Source organism: Vulpes lagopus, chromosome 21 (genome assembly GCF_018345385.1).
Source record: "Vulpes lagopus strain Blue_001 chromosome 21, ASM1834538v1, whole genome shotgun sequence".
In the NCBI taxonomy this organism is placed as follows: Eukaryota; Metazoa; Chordata; class Mammalia; order Carnivora; family Canidae; genus Vulpes; species Vulpes lagopus.
This window is the reverse complement of record NC_054844.1, coordinates 27445480-27461742: the sequence shown is the minus strand read 5'-3', so window position 1 is coordinate 27461742 and position 16263 is coordinate 27445480.

Here is a 16263-nt window from a genome sequence, read left to right as displayed (position 1 = left end):
GTCATGGGGATGTAATGTACAATATGGTGACTATAGTTAATACTACATTGCATATATGAAAGTTGCTAAGAGTAAATCTTAAAAGTTCTCATTATAAGAAAAAAATTCTGCAACTATATATGGTTATGGGTGTTAACTAGACTTATTGTGGTAATATTTCACAATACATACAAATTTCAAGTCATTATGTTGTATATCTGAAACTAACATAACGTATATCAATTATACCTCATTTTTAAAAAAGAGTACAGCTTAAAGACAAATGTACACATCTATGTAACTGTCACTATAATCAAGAAGTAAAACATTTTCTTTACCTTAAAAATTTCCTTCTGCCCATTTGCAGTGAATCCCTACTTCCCACTGCCCTACCTAGGCAACCACTGATTTACTTCTCAATCACTTAGAGATGAAAGTTTTTTATTTCTAACATTTTATATAAATTGAATAATGAAATATGTACTGTTCGTGTCTAGCTTCTTTTACACAGGGTAGTATGTTTGAAATTCACCCACACTGTTCCTTTCTGTTGTTGAATGGTATTGAATTGTCTGAACATGCCACAATTTTGTTTACCTACTAACCTATTGATAGACATTTAGATTGCTTCCAGTTTGGATCTCTGCAGAGCTGCTAGAAATATTTGTATACAGATCTTGGTGTGAATATATATTTTATTTTAGTTAGGTAAATACCTAGGAGTGGACTTGCTCAGTCATATTTTTCAAAAGAAATTGTCAAACTGTTTTCCAAAATGTGTACCATTTTACATTCCCATCAGCAACATGTGAGTTTCACGTACTCTCTATTCTTGCCACATCTGAAAAAAATGCTTTAATTTCAGCCCTTCTAATGAGTGTATTGCAGTACCTCATCATTTTAATTTGTGTTTTCTAATGACTCCACAATTTAAATACTTCCCCATGTGCTTACTGTTCATTCTTAAACTTTCTTTTGTAAAGTCTGTGTTAAATTGTTTTTCCAATTTTTACTCGGATTGACTATCTTATTGTTATAACTTTCTTACAGATTTTATAAAGGAGTATTTGGTCATATGTATTTAAAATATTTTCTTCTAGGGGATCCCTGGGTGGCGCGGCGGTTTAGCGCCTGCCTTTGGCCCAGGGCGCGATCCTGGAGACCCGGGATCCAATCCCACGTCGGGCTCCCGGTGCATGGAGCCTGCTTCTCCCTCTGCCTGTGTCTCTGCCTCTCTCTCTCTCTCTGTGTGACTATCATAAATAAAAATTTTAAAATAAAATAAAATATTTTCTTCTAGTTTATGACTGTACTTTCAGTTTTTTTTTTTTTAAATGACATCTCCCAAAGATCGGAAGTTCTTAATTTTGATGAAGTTTAATTTATCAAACTTTTTTCTTTTATGAGTCATGGTTTCTGTGTTCTAAGAAATCTCTGTATAACCCAAGGTCACAAAGATTTTTCTCTTCTGTTTTCTTCTAGATTTTTATAGTTCAAGCTTTATGTTTAGGTATATGATCCATTTGAAATTAAGTTTTGCTTATGATTTAAGGGTTGAGGTTCATTTTCCTTCCCTATGGACCAGCATCATTTGCTGAAAAACCTCTTTTCTCATTGGATTACCTTAGCACTTTTGCCAAAGATCAATTGACCTTATATATGTGGATCTATTTCTGTACTCTTATTTTGTTCCATGAGCTATGTATTTTTCTATAAGCCAATACAACACTACTATGATGTCTTGAATTCAGAGAGTAGAAATCCTACAACTTGATTCATCTTTTTCAAAATTGTTTAACTCATCTAAGTCATTTATATTTCCATGTAAATTTTAGTACCAGTTTGTCAAACTCACTCGCCCCTATCCCCACCTCCAAAATAGTCTTCTGGTAGTTTGACTGGAATTATGTTGAATCTCTCAATCAATTTGTGAAGAATTAATATCTTAGCTATATTGAATCTACCAGTTCATGAACATGACATGTATCTCCATTTATTTAAGGCTTTAATTTTTTTCAGCAATGTTTTCTGGAGTTCTGTTTTGGGTTTTTTTTTTTTCAGTTTGTTTTTCGGTTTTGTTTCTTTTTACAGATCTGAAATATTTTGTGTTGAATTTATCTCAAGTATTTCATGGTTCTTGATGTCACTGAAATTTATTTTCCACCTTAATTTATTTTCTCAAATTTTTATTGCTAGTATTTAGAAATAATTTTTTTTTAATTTGGCTCTGTATCTCATTAGATGTTGCCAACTTCACTTATTATTTATAGTAGCTTTTCCTAAGTTCCTAAGAATTTCCAATATACCAAACCATGTAATCTGCTAATAGAGACTTATATTTCTTCTTTTCCAGTGCATATTTATGTCACCACTTTTTGTTATTTTATTGCACTAGAAAAGACAATGTTAAATAGAAGTCATATGAGAGAGAGAACATCTGTAAATTGTGCCCAATCTTAGGAAGGAAATAGTCAATCATTAATCATTAAATATGCTGCTAATCAGAGCTTTTCTGTAGGCACCCTTTATCAGGTTGAGGAGATGCCCTTCTATTCCTAGGTTACTGAGAATTTCTTATCTTTGAATGATCATTTTTTTATGTTATCCTAGTGAATATTAATCCAATGATTGATTTTTAATAGTAAACTCTCCTTGCATTCTGAAATAAACACTACATAGTTATGATATTTTACTTTTTAATATATAGATAAAATTGACTTAAAATATTTTATTTAGTATTTTTGCATCTGTGTACATGTGAGATTTTAATCACTAATTTTTTTTCCATCTACTATCTCTGTCTGATTTTGGTAATAGCATAATTCTAGACTTAGAGAAGAATTAACAAGTGTTTCTTACTCTTCTATTTTCTGGAAGATTTTTTACAATGTTGCTATTATGTCTTCCATAAGTATTTGATTAGGTTCACTTGTAGAGTTCTCTTGACCTAGAGTTTTCTTTAGGGAAATGTTTTCAATTATAAATTCAATTCAATTAATTCTATTTATTTTAACCTATTTTATTGATTTCTAATATTGTCTTTTTTATTTCTTTCTACCTTCTAATCTGGGGATTAATTTGCTTCTGGGTTTAGCTGAGAAATTCTTAAGGCAGGAAAGCAGAAATAAGCTGAGTCTTCATTTTGGGCGATTTCTTAAGGCAAAGATTAATGCAGGCAGATGAGGTTCTGCATGAAGGAAATGTTATATGAGTCACAAGACGTCCTAAGATTGCAATTGTATAAACTAATAAAGATGGTAGTACTTCTAGGAACCCCCCTCTTAGCTATCCTCTGACTAGTCTAGAGGTGAGCCAGGCCACAAAAGCAGTCTTGGTGCAGATCTCTACTACTGTCATGATTTAGAGATGATTCTATCATGTCAAAATAAAAGTTTGGTCATAGAATAAAATCTGACCTTGGTGTTCCTTTTGTCAAATGACAATGGCACCTACAACTCTGGAAATCCATACTATACAATTGTAATACACATGAGGAATAAGAGCAGGGGGATGATGGGTGATTAGCCTTCGTAGAGTACTTCGAAGATATAATCTATAACCAGGGAACCGAAGTCACAAACAGTTCGCTCAGTGCCCATTTGGTCTCATCCTGGAGATCGGACACATCTCCTTTAGTTTAGAGATGGATTGTTTTATCTGACCAGTGCATCACAAATTATTAGCAATGGCACAGACGCTGCCTGGATTAGCTAATAGGAAGTTGAAAACCATTAGAGTGTCCAATACTATCTTTTGACTGCAGAAGTATTTCTTGTAACTTTGGCCAAGTTTAAATAATATATTTATGACAACTTTTCCAGTTGTATTACAACCCCCCCCCATAGGATGGTGTCCATAAAAAGTAGGTAAATCTTGAGTATAGATTACTCTTCATTTTGTAAGTTACTTGATACACTCGTCAATGTATATATGTATATATGGTTCATAGAAAGTAAAGGAATCTGGAATATATCAGAGTCTCCCAGAATTTCCCCACAGTCATAAATCAGATTTGTGTGTGGTAAACAAGTAAAGACTTAGTGTCCACATAAGAAATAATAGTCTAGAAGAGCATGGGGATTATTGAGGTTATAGGTTTTGTTTTCAATGATAGAAATTTGTCAGTTGTAATCTGTTGATAAGAAGAGTTCTTCATAAAGTTGAAAAACTCTCTGACGATAACAAGTGAAGAAGACAGTCCCAATATTTATTTCAATATTAATTACTTCTGTATTGTCCCTGGGTATAGTACAAGGATAGTACTGTAATTATTTTTGCAATATTTTGCTGTTTGGTGTTAGGGTCCAGTATTTGTATGATTGGAAGGTCGGATTAATAATATGGGAGTCAGGGGTGTTTGGGGGCAATTAGAGATGCCTATCACAGGGGTATATGATTGATTTTAAGGGAGATGAATGAACACAGTAGTAGGGTTTATTATCAACAGTGTTAGCACTTATAAGAAAACTATGACTTACCTGAACAGGCCAATAACCAGAGAGGAAATTGAAGCAGTCATCAAAAACCTCCCAAGACACAAGAGTCCAGGGCCAGATGGCTTCCCAGGGGAATTCTATCAAACGTTTAAAGAAGAAATCATACCTATTCTACTAAAGCTGTTTGGAAAGATAGAAAGAGATGGAGTACTTCCAAATTCGTTCTATGAGGCCAGCATCACCTTAATTCCGAAACCAGACAAAGACCCCACCAAAAAGGAGAATTACAGACCAATATCCCTGATGAACATGGATGCAAAAATTCTCAACAAGATACTAGCCAATAGGATCCAACAACACATTAAGAAAATTATTCACCATGACCAAGTAGGATTTATTCCTGGGACACTCGTAAAACAATCAATGTGATTCATCATATCAGCAAGAGAAAAACCAAGAACCATATGATCCTCTCATTAGATGCAGAGAAAGCATTTGACAAAATACAGCATCCATTCCTGATCAAAACACTTCAGAGTGTTGGGATAGAGGGAACATTCCTCGACATCTTAAAAGCCATCTATGAAAAGCCCACAGCAAATATCATTCTCAATGGGGAAGCACTGGGAGCCTTTCCCCTAAGATCAGGAACAAGACAGGGATGTCCACTCTCACCACTGCTATTCAACATAGTACTGGAAGTCCTAGCCTCAGCAATCAGACAACAAAAAGACATTAAAGGCGTCCAAATTGGCAAAGAAGAAGTCAAACTCTCCCTCTTCGCCGATGACATTATACTCTACATAGAAAACCCAAAAGCCTCCACCCCAAGATTGCTAGAACTCATACAGCAATTTGGTAGCGTGGCAGGATACAAAATCAATGCCCAGAAATCAATGGCATTTCTATACACTAACAATTAGACTGAAGAAAGAGAAATTAAGGAGTCAATCCCATTTACAATTGCACCCAAAAGCATAAGATACCTAGGAATAAACCTAACCAAAGAGGTGAAGGATCTATACCCTAAAAACTATAGAACACTTCTGAAAGAAAGTGAGGAAGACACAAAGAGATGGAAAAATATTCCATGCTCATGGATTGGCAGAATTAATATTGTGAAAATGTCAATGTTACCCAGGGCAATTTACACGTTTAATGCAATCCCTATTAAAATACCATGGACTTGGGATCCCTGGGTGGCGCAGCGGTTTGGCGCCTGCCTTTGGCCCGGGGCGCGATCCTGGAGACTCAGGATCGAACCCCACATCGGGCTCCCGGTGCATGGAGCCTGCTTCTCCCTCTGCCTGTGTCTCTGCCTCTCTCTCTCTCTCTGTGACTATCATAAATAAATAAAAATTTAAAAAAAAATAAAAAATAAAATAAAATACCATGGACTTTCTTCAGAGAGTTAGAACAAATTATTTTAAGATTTGTGTGGAATCAGAAAAGACCCCGAATAGCCAGGGGAATTTTAAAAAAGAAAACCATAGCTGGGGGCATCACAACGCTAGATTTCAGGTTGTACTACAAAGCTGTGGTCATCAAGACAGTGTGGTACTGGCACAAAAACAGACACATAGATCAATGGAACAGAATAGAGAATCCAGAAGTGGACCCTGAATGTATGGTCAACTAATATTCGATAAAGGTGGAAAGACTATCCACTGGAAGAAAGACAGTCTCTTCAATAAATGGTGCTGGGAAAATTGGACATCCACATGCAGAAGAATGAAACTGGACCACTCTCTTTCACCATACACAAAGATAAACTCAAAATGGATGAGAGATCTAAATGTGAGACAAGATTCCATCAAAATCCTAGAGGAGAACACAGGCAACACCTTTTTTGAACTTGGCCACAGTAACTTCTTGCAAGATACATCCACAAAGGCAAAAGAAACAAAAGCAAAAATGAACTATTGGGACTTCATCAAGATAAGAAGCTTTTGCACAGCAAAGGATACAGTCAACAAAACTAAAAGACAACCTACAGAATGGGAGAAGATATTTGCAAATGACATATCAGATAAAGGGCTAGTTTCCAAGATCTATAAAGAACTTCTTAAACTCAACACCAAAGAAACAATCCAATCATGAAATGGGCAGAAGACATGAAGAGAAATCTCACAGAGGAAGACATGGACATGGCCAACATGCACATGAGAAAATGCTCTGCCTCACTTGCCATCAAGGAAATACAAATCAAAACCACAATGAGACACCACCTCATACCAGTGAGAATGGGGAAAACTAACAAGGCAGGAAACAACAAATGTTGGAGAGGATGTGGAGAAAAGGGAACCCTCTTGCACTGTTGGTGGGAATGTGAACTGGTGCAGCCACTCTGGAAAACTGTGTGGAGGTTCCTCAAAGAGTTAAAAATAGACCTGCCCTACGACCCAGCAATTGCACTGTTGGGGATTTACCCCAAAGATTCAGATGCAATGAAACGTCGGGACACCTGCACCCCGATGTTTCTAGCAGCAATGGCCACAATAGCCAAACTGTGGAAGGAGCCTCGGTGTCCATCGAAAGATGAATGGATAAAGAAGATGTGGTTTATGTATACAATGGAATATTCCTCAGCCATTAGAAACGACAAATACCCACCATTTGCTTCAACGTGGATGGAACTGGAGGGTATTATGCTGAGTGAAGTAAGTCAATCAGAGAAGGACAAACAGTGTATGTTCTCATTCATTTGGGGAATATGAATAATAGTGAAAGGGAATATAAGGGAAGGGAGAAGAAATGTGTGGGAAATATCAGGAAGGGAGACAGAACATAAAGACTCCTAACTCTGGGAAATGAACTAGGGGTGGTGGAAGGGGAGGAGGGCGGGGGGTGGGGGTGAATGGGTGACGGACACTGAGGGGGACACTTGATGGGATGAGCACTGGGTGTTTTTCTGTATGTTGTTAAATTGAACACCAATAAAAATTAATTTATTAAAAAAAAAAAAGAAAACTATGACTTTACCCTACTAGATAATTCTGGTAAATTTAAGAGAGAGAGAGAAAAGTCAGGTGCCACCTTACTTAATTTGCAAATACTTGTTTCATTTTGCTCTAAGAACATCTCAAAATGTTTGGCCAAATCTGGCAGCTATATTGGGGAAAGAGTTTCTAACTCTAGCCCTTGCTTATTAACAATCTCTACTAGCTAAGTTCTGGTGTTTGCCTAAGGAACATAAACAAAAATGAAGGGAATAAGCAGAAGCAACTGTTTGTGGATCTATCCAGAATTTTGTCAGAAAGAATTGAAAGATGCTTTTCAAAATCTCCTATAGATTTACCCTTTCTTTTTAAAATTTTAAAAAAGATGTTATTTATTTATTTATTTGACAGAGAGAGAAAGTGAGTGCACAAACAGGGGAGCAGCAGAGGTAGAGGGATAAGCAGGCTCCCTACTGAGCAGAGAACCAGAGGACAATAGACTTGGGGCTTGGTCCCAGGACCCCAGGATCATGACCTGAGCCAAAGGCATATGCTTAACCAACTGATCCACCCGGGCAGCCTTATTTACCCTTTCTTTGTCTAGAAACTAGATCAATTCAATTCAGTCTTTATTGGAAATGCAATGGTTATGGCCCCAGTAAATAAGCCTTGTCTCACATCTTATGTCTTCTGTTCTATTCAAAGGTATCAGGCATAGCTAGATCCTTTTCTGAGCCTTCCAGTCAACATTTTAGAGCCAGACTTCAGCATCTGAAGAACCCACTCTTCTAGTTAGTTTAATCAGGGAGGCTGAAATTCTTAGTTCCTGGCAGTACTATAAGTTTTTGGTAAATGTTTGTCTTTTCTTTCAGGACTTGGAAAAATCCTTTTGCTTACAATATACCTGTTTCCCATCCTGTTCTGGTGGACTTATTTTTGGAAGAACTTGTACTTTGGGGATGGGAGCAGAAAAGAAAGATATGTCAGGATGGAGGGCTTTGGGGGAAAGAGAAGAGGATCCTGGAGACAGTGGGAAAGAGAAGGAGTTGGTGGATAGGGCAGTATTCGAAGGAAGTGGAGTTAGGGCAGGGTGTAGGAAATGATAAGATGTTAGTGGAACTGAAATGTTTTTAGCTTTCCCACATTTTTAATTAGCTTTGGACCAAAAAAAAAAAAAATCTCCTTTCACAAAGTCAGAATTTTGATTAGAAGCCTCTTACCAGGGATGCTTGGGTGGCGTAGCAGTTGAGCATCTGCCTTCGGCCCAGAGTGTGATCCTGGAGTCCCAGGATCAAGTCCCACATCGGGCTCCCTGCGTGGAGTCTGCTTTTCCCTCTGCCTGTGTCTCTGTCTCTCTCTGTGTGTCTCTCATGAATAAATAAAAAATAAAATATTAAAAAAAAGAAGCTTCTTACCACACACAAAAAAGCCAAGTGTTGAATGTTAAGGAATTGTCTTGCCTTTTTGGTCTAAGTTATCTCTAAGATAAACAGTTTTAGTCATATTAAAATTTCATCAAAGTTCACTTACATTCCAATTATCTTTAGTGAAATCACACCGTTTTGTACAGTATGCACAAGAACTAGGGTTATGATGAGAATACATATCAGACGAAGAAATTTGGCCTGGGAGGTGTTAAGATGGTATGAAATGACCCCAGAAGCATGGTGAAGGTAAGCAGAGGTATTGCTTTTACACCTTTTATCTCAGGCTCCTAATCAGAATCTCTGACTTCAGATCTGACAACTGTCAGCCTCCAGGAGATGAAGTTTTTGAAAATCCCATCTCCCAAATTCTCAGGAACACAAAAATGGGACAGGACAGAAGGAAAGATAGAATTTGTAAGGTTTCCAGATGGTGACACAAAGCAAAGTTTTTTTTGTTTTTGTTTTTTTTTTTTTTTTTTTTTGGCCCTACGATACAAGACCTTAAAATTGTCAGTCTTCATGGCCAGTATTAAAAGATAGTAAGTGGTGTTCACATCACTGATGTTATATTAGGACTTGAGCACAAGGGCTTGTAAGAGTCCTCCTTTTGGGGATGCCGAGGTGGCTCAGTGGTTGAGTGTCTGCCTTCTCAGGGCGTGATCCTTGGGTCCGGGGATCGAGTCCTGCATCAGGCTCCCGCGAGGAGCCTCCTTCTCCCTCTGCCTATGTCTCTGCCTCTCTCTCTGTGTCTTTCATAAATAAAGGGAAAAAAAATAAAAGTAAAGAATCCTCCTTTTGTTGATCATGGACGTGTTGATGCTGCTGACGTGTAATGTGGTCAGGTTGGATTTTGGGACTGGACTAGAGTAGAGCTGGCAAGCCTATGGCACTTATTATTGGCACAATCCTTTCCCTGGCCAGTGGAATGCATTGCTATTCAATCACAACAATTTGCTTTCTGCTCTGGACAGTGTTCTAGATAACCACTATCCATAGATAGTATTGGCTAAATTGAGCATTTACTGAGTGCCATAAACTCTTCTAAGCACTATAGAAATTAAGTCATGTAATCCTCACCTCGGTGCTTTTTAGAGATTATATAACCCTTCCCAAGGTCACACAGCTAGTAAATGTTGGGTCTAGGATTCAATCCCTAGCAGTCTGACTACAGAGACATATTTCACCACTGTGCTGTCAGACCCCTGGTCAGAGTTAGCACACAACTATAACCAGAGTTGATATTATGAGTGTGCACTATAACACACGTTGTTAAAATATTGAAATACTTTGATTAGTATTGGTATATATCGTTCCCCTGCTGCCTTAGCCTGGCCCTTTCCTGGGGACTTTGTCTCCTAATTCCTAACGATAGACTTAATTACCCAGCACAGAGAAGAGCTTCCAGAAGTCATCTCAAGAACTAATGGTACTTCTGGTTGGTCAGTGTTGGCCAATGCCCCCAATGCCCATGCCTCATAAGTCATTAAACATGGAGTTTAGAATACCATCTCTCTGGGATGCCTGGGTGGCTCAGCAGTTGGGTGTCTGCCTTCGGCTCAGGGCGTGGTCCTGGAGTCCTGAGATCAAGTCCCACATTGGGCTCCCTGCGTGGAGCCTGCTTCTCCCTCTGCCTATGTCTCCGCCTCTCTCTCTGTGTGTCTCTCATGAATAAATAAATTTTAAAAATCTTTAAAAAAAAATACTATTTCTAGATGTGACACTTAGATCTTGGCTCTAGGAATAAACAATATCATTTATGTTCAATATTATTTAAAGTAACATTCCTTCACACTTCATACTATAATAAAACCATACCAAATATGGAAACATATACTTTATTTTTTTATTACAGATTTATTTATTTTATTTATTTGAGAGAGAAAGTGAGTAAGAGAGAAAGAAAACATGAGCAGGGCGAGAGAGAAGCAGACTCCCCACCAAGCAGAGAGCCCAGGACCCCAGGATCATGACCTGAGCTGAAGGCAGACCCTTAATCAACTGAGCCACCCAGGCGCTCCAGAAACACATATTTTAAAAAGTAAACACATGACAACACTTTTTAAATGAACTCTTCCCATGTTTTTCTAACTCCTTTTCTCATCTCTAGCCAAAGTTAATTTTCCATTGATGATATCATGCTAATGTTGCTTTCCTAGTCACTTTCCAAGATGATAAAATTAGGCTTTCTGATTAAATTTTTTGTACCAACCATCTGATTTCAGATTTCTTGGTGAAATAAAATCTTACTTTTATTTCTCTTATTTCCTGTGCAGAACAATTCTCCCATCCATCTCTGAGCTCTGTCTTATTGCTTATGAGAAGCTGTGGGTCATCCTTGAGATGGCCCAGAACTGGAGTCCCCCCGACAGAGCTGGCAGGCCAGTGAAGGGTGGTCTCAACACAGCCCCAGGAAGGTCAGGTTAGTCCTGGCAGTGGGTACTGGAGCCCCCTCTGCTCCTGCATGTCTGCACAAACACCCAACTCCCCTTCTGCTCCAAGATTCCATTTCATTCCAGGACTCTGATTTGCTGGCTCCTATATTTGAATAACCACAGGCATTTCTGCCTGTGAACTCTGGCTGCTGACCCATTCTCTGTCTCCATTCCTCTATTCCCGTCTCTGCTGCAGGCTCCACCTCGTGGCAGCTCCTATCACTGACCCAACTAATCCGGGCCTTCATTTTTGCCAAGCCCCCCTGGGACAGAACCAGCTTTCTCTGAGCTCCTTTCTTCTGAGATGTAATTTAGATACTGTACTCCTTCCACTGAATTCAAACTCTTCAAGTCAAAGCTGGACCGACAGCTTGGTAAATTGAATTTGAAAAGGACCATGTTCATTTTGACATTCAAGCAACATTGTTACCTAAGAAGAGAACCATTTAGCAATAGAAAACAACAAAAAAATGTTTATTAGGAATTGTTCTTCATTCACACTTGGATAGTGAAAAGAAATGATCTTAAAAAGAAAAATTTAGGGAAGAGAAAGTTTAGAATAAGAGGCTGGGGACTTTCCTTCTTTGAGATTTCAGAATATTTGCAGTAATTTTAGCAAGGCAGTCCAGAGGAAGTGCGCTGACCTTGGAAGTTTCCTTCCAAGAGAAAGCGGGTGAAGTGGTTCTAAATCAGAAATCGGGATTAACATCACTCAGTAGAAGTGACAATGTAGAAAGTGAATCCTATATCTAGAGGTAACTGTTTTATACCTCCAGAATGTGAATTTATTCAATTTCATTTAGAAACATATAAAATTCTCTAAATGTGTTACTTTCTATTTTTTAAGCATTGAAGATATTTACAATGTGTATTGTAATAGAAAAAGAAAAAAGTGAACTTTCCTCCTGCCACTAGGAAATCCTAAACATCCAGCTTCTGGAAGTTCTGTCTCCTATCCATTTATGAATGCATTCGAATATTTATGTATTCCATTGAGTAACAAATATTTGACTTATTATTGTGTGCGGGCGATCTGCTAAGCTCCAGGGGCAGACAGAACAGTGCTGGTCGTGATTTTGATAATTAAAAGCAAGTGGAGGATGTCTGGGTGGTTCAGCGGTTCAGCAGTTGAGTGTCTGCCTTGGGCTCAGGCCGCGATCCTGGGGCTCTGGGATCGAGTCCCGCATCAGGCTCCCTGCAAGGAACCTGCTTTTCCCTCTGCCTGTGTCTCTGCCTCTCTCTCTCTCTCTCTGTCTCTCATGAATAAATAAAGAGAATCTTTAAAAATAATAATAAAATAAATGCTAGTGAAAAAGGTTTACAATAGTAAGGAATTTATAAAGCAGAAAAATATTTGTAAAGTCCTAGCCATCCTACTTTAAGTCAGTTGTATTTTTTAAACTTTCATATTTCATTGTTTGGGGTGATTTGTACCTACTGTGTTTACTAAGTTTATTCATATTATTTACTCTTTACACTTCTCTTACATATACCACTTTAGGAAGAAAACTCAAGAGAAAAGTTTTATCTTCCCATTCTCTGTCTACTTGCAAACCATATCACTGTTTTGTTAGGGTTCTTTAAGGAGGAACTGACTAGGAAAGTGGAGTGTATGTTAGTATTAACCCCTTTGACTTTGTCGCCTCTCATTCTTTTTTAAAAAATGTGTGCGTGAGTGTTGTATGAAATATGACACAACATCTGTAATATGTACATAAAACATCATTGTAAAGCCTAATGACTAATTCCTAATTTGTCCTCTTTCCAGACAGCTCAATGATTTCAGAACATTTCAAGTCCATGGAGCCCCTCTTCATTTACAGGCTGTTGATGTCATGAATTTTTCTGTTTGTTTTTTTAAAAAGCTTCATTGAGAGATAATTTATATACCATAACATTCACCCTTATAAATACTGTGTACAATTCAATAGATTTTAGTGTACTCCCAGAACCGTGCAGCCATCACCACAATATAACTGTAGAACATTTTCATGTCTCTAAAAAAGATTCCTGTGCTTATTAGCAGTCCTCCCCAGTACCCCTCTCCCCCAGCCCCTGGCAACCAGTAATCTGCTTTCTGTCTCTATAGATTTGTAAGCATGCAGTTTCAACTAGATTTAATCACATATCATCATATTTACCATTTAAATTGCATTCTTCTTCTCCCTCTATACTTTCATCTGGAATCATTTTCATTCTGTTGGAAAACTACTGTTAGCATTTCCTTGAGTACTGGTTTTCCAGTGCTAAACTTTCTGTTTTTGCTAGTAAAAGTCTTTCTTTCACCTTTGCTGAGATGAGCCAGATCCCTGGAAGTTGGGCTGGAATCAGAAGTGGGGGCCAACTTCCAGTTCCTCTTTATTTCAAAATGCCTTCTTCCAGGTCCCACCCGATGTACAGGTTGGGTCACCAGGACACCTATCCTTGCTGGACCTCAGACTCTTAGTGCTTTATCTTTCCTGGTGCCTCCAGGGTCAGTGTTCTGCTCAGCCTCTCACTCTTGCTTGAAGCAAAAAAGGGCCCCAAATGTTGGGCTCACCCTTTATCTTCTCCTGGGCTAGCTCTTCTCTACTGTTAAGAATCTAATGTTATAAGGCAAATGTTTTGTTTAATCTGATTTTCTCTGTCCTCCAAAGGAGGATTGATTGGAATCTTCTAGTTCCCTATTAAAGGGAGGGAAAGTCTCTCCCCCACTTTTTTTATATACCCATGACATTCTTGTTTCCTCCAGGATATCAGTTCACTATCTCCTACCCTAGAATTACAACAGAGCAAAGTAGCTTAAACTCCAGACCTGCAGCTTTAAAGGAAAGGAACCCAAAATTTCCTTGAAAATCTTAGGAAAGGATTATCCTTGGAAAAGTAAAGTCTTTTCATCATCTTCCAGTTTTTTGTTTTTTTGTTTTTGTTTTTGCTATAAACTCACTGTAAGCTTCACAAGGATATTCTAAAACTTTTTTAATACTTTTTTTTTTTTTTTTTTTTTTTTTTAGATTTTATTTATTTGACAGAGAGAGAGAGAGCACCAGCAGGGGGAGTGGCAGGCAGAGGGAGAGGGAGAAGCAGGCTCCCCAGGGCTCTGGGCTCTGAGCTGAAGGCGGACGCTTCACTGACAGAGCCACTCTTGTCCCTGCACCCCCCCCCCCCCAAAAAAAACTTTTTTTTAAAGCAAACTGAAGAAAAGGATAAACATTCATAATAAAATAGCCAAAAAACTTTGCTAATAATCCTTTTGTAACCATGGGGAAATAAGAAAAACTTCCTATAGAGTAATTGTTAAAAATTTATATCATGTGAATTTAAAGGTTAAAGTTCTGGAAAGAAGCAATTTGATCCTGGCAGTCAAATTAGAAACAACAGAACATCTGGGTGACTCATTGGCAAGGAGGCATTCTCTGGCATCAGGAACCAAGAAGGTTTGTAGTCTCCGTCCCACAACTGTAGTGAGACTGTGATGAGCAACATAAGACTACAGCTGTCCAGCCTAAATCTAGTTAGGCTGATAGCCATATTCTATGAATGAATGAATGAATGATTGAATGAATGGTCAGGAATTGGGAAGCAGATATCTAAGAATTGTTTAAGAGCAGATTTTCCTTTATGGAGAGAAATAGAAGTAGCGAGAAAATTACTGAGAAAAAAGGGAGAGAAAAATCATCACTAATCACCATCTTTCATCAAGGATATACTTTTACTGAAGCACACTGACTATGTGTCAGGCACTCTTCAAAGCTCTTGACTCAGCTCACGTAATCTTCACACTTGCCCTTAAATCGAATCCTCCTTTGTTCATGAGCAAGTGATTTTCAATTTGAAGGCAGACAATAAAACTCAGCATTAGTTTTAGTGATGCTAAGTTATAGCTAAAACTGTGTTACCCATCAGGGTACTTATTTATGCCTAAATTATTGACTTTCTTTAGAAATGGCTCTTACCAAAAAACAAACAAACAAACAAACAAACAAACCATTGGATGATATGCTATATGTTGGCAAATTGAACTCCAATAAAAAAAAAAGAAATGCATAGCTGCTACTTGGAGCTTTCAAGAATCCTGCCTTAACAGGGAGTGTCACACCAAAATCTGTCGTTTAAAGTGTATGATGATCATCAGAGGCTGCGCACATTCAACTACTAGCTTCTCCAATTTTTAATATGTGACACGTGTGTTATAAGGAGATTCTTGGATGAAATGTGAAATATGCATGAATCTATTAAAAATAAGACAATTAAAAAAAAAAGAAATGGCTCTTACTAGTATTTTTCCTGGATTTTTCACATTTTATAGGCACTTATTCATAGTAAAACTCTAATATGGTAATTTAATCCTTGCGTGGTAATTTTCACTCATCTGATAATATATTTGCAGAATAATGAAAATTCTTATGGAAACTTCCCAAAAAGTGCCCCCAAATATAAAATGTATAATCTTCTTACACCTGCTTAAAAATTCATCAGAAATGCGTTTATTAAAAAAAAAAGAAATGCATTATTCAAATAGAAGTGATAACATCAAAATTTAAAATTTATATAAATTTATTTTGTATATGAGATTATATATAACATATGTATATATTCATATTCACATATATGAAAATACTTTGTAATGATAAATTTTTATTTTAATGGAAAGCATTACTATTTTAGTACTTCTGCCTCTTAGGCAGCTGTGTTCCACTGGTTCAGGGAAGGTGAGGGGTTTCAACTCACAGGCCAACCTATCCACTAGAGTGATGGCCTGGTGGGTGGGTTATGTTGAGAAAGACTCCAACATTGCATGTGGAGTGAATGTGCAAGGAGACTATTACAATTGATTAGTCAAGATTTTTATGAGCATAGAAAGGAAGAGGGTTTATGACATGTTTTGTGGGTTTGTCATCCCTATCTGTCATGCTACCATCTCTCAGTAGCCGTTATCTGAATTCTGGGCCAAGTATGAAGGACAAAAAAATAAAATGGGGTTGTTGTTTCCATATATACAAATCAGTTAGCGATGACAGCATTACCAGGACATTGATTCTTAGAGGGTAGGTGTAATGCTCATCCTCTT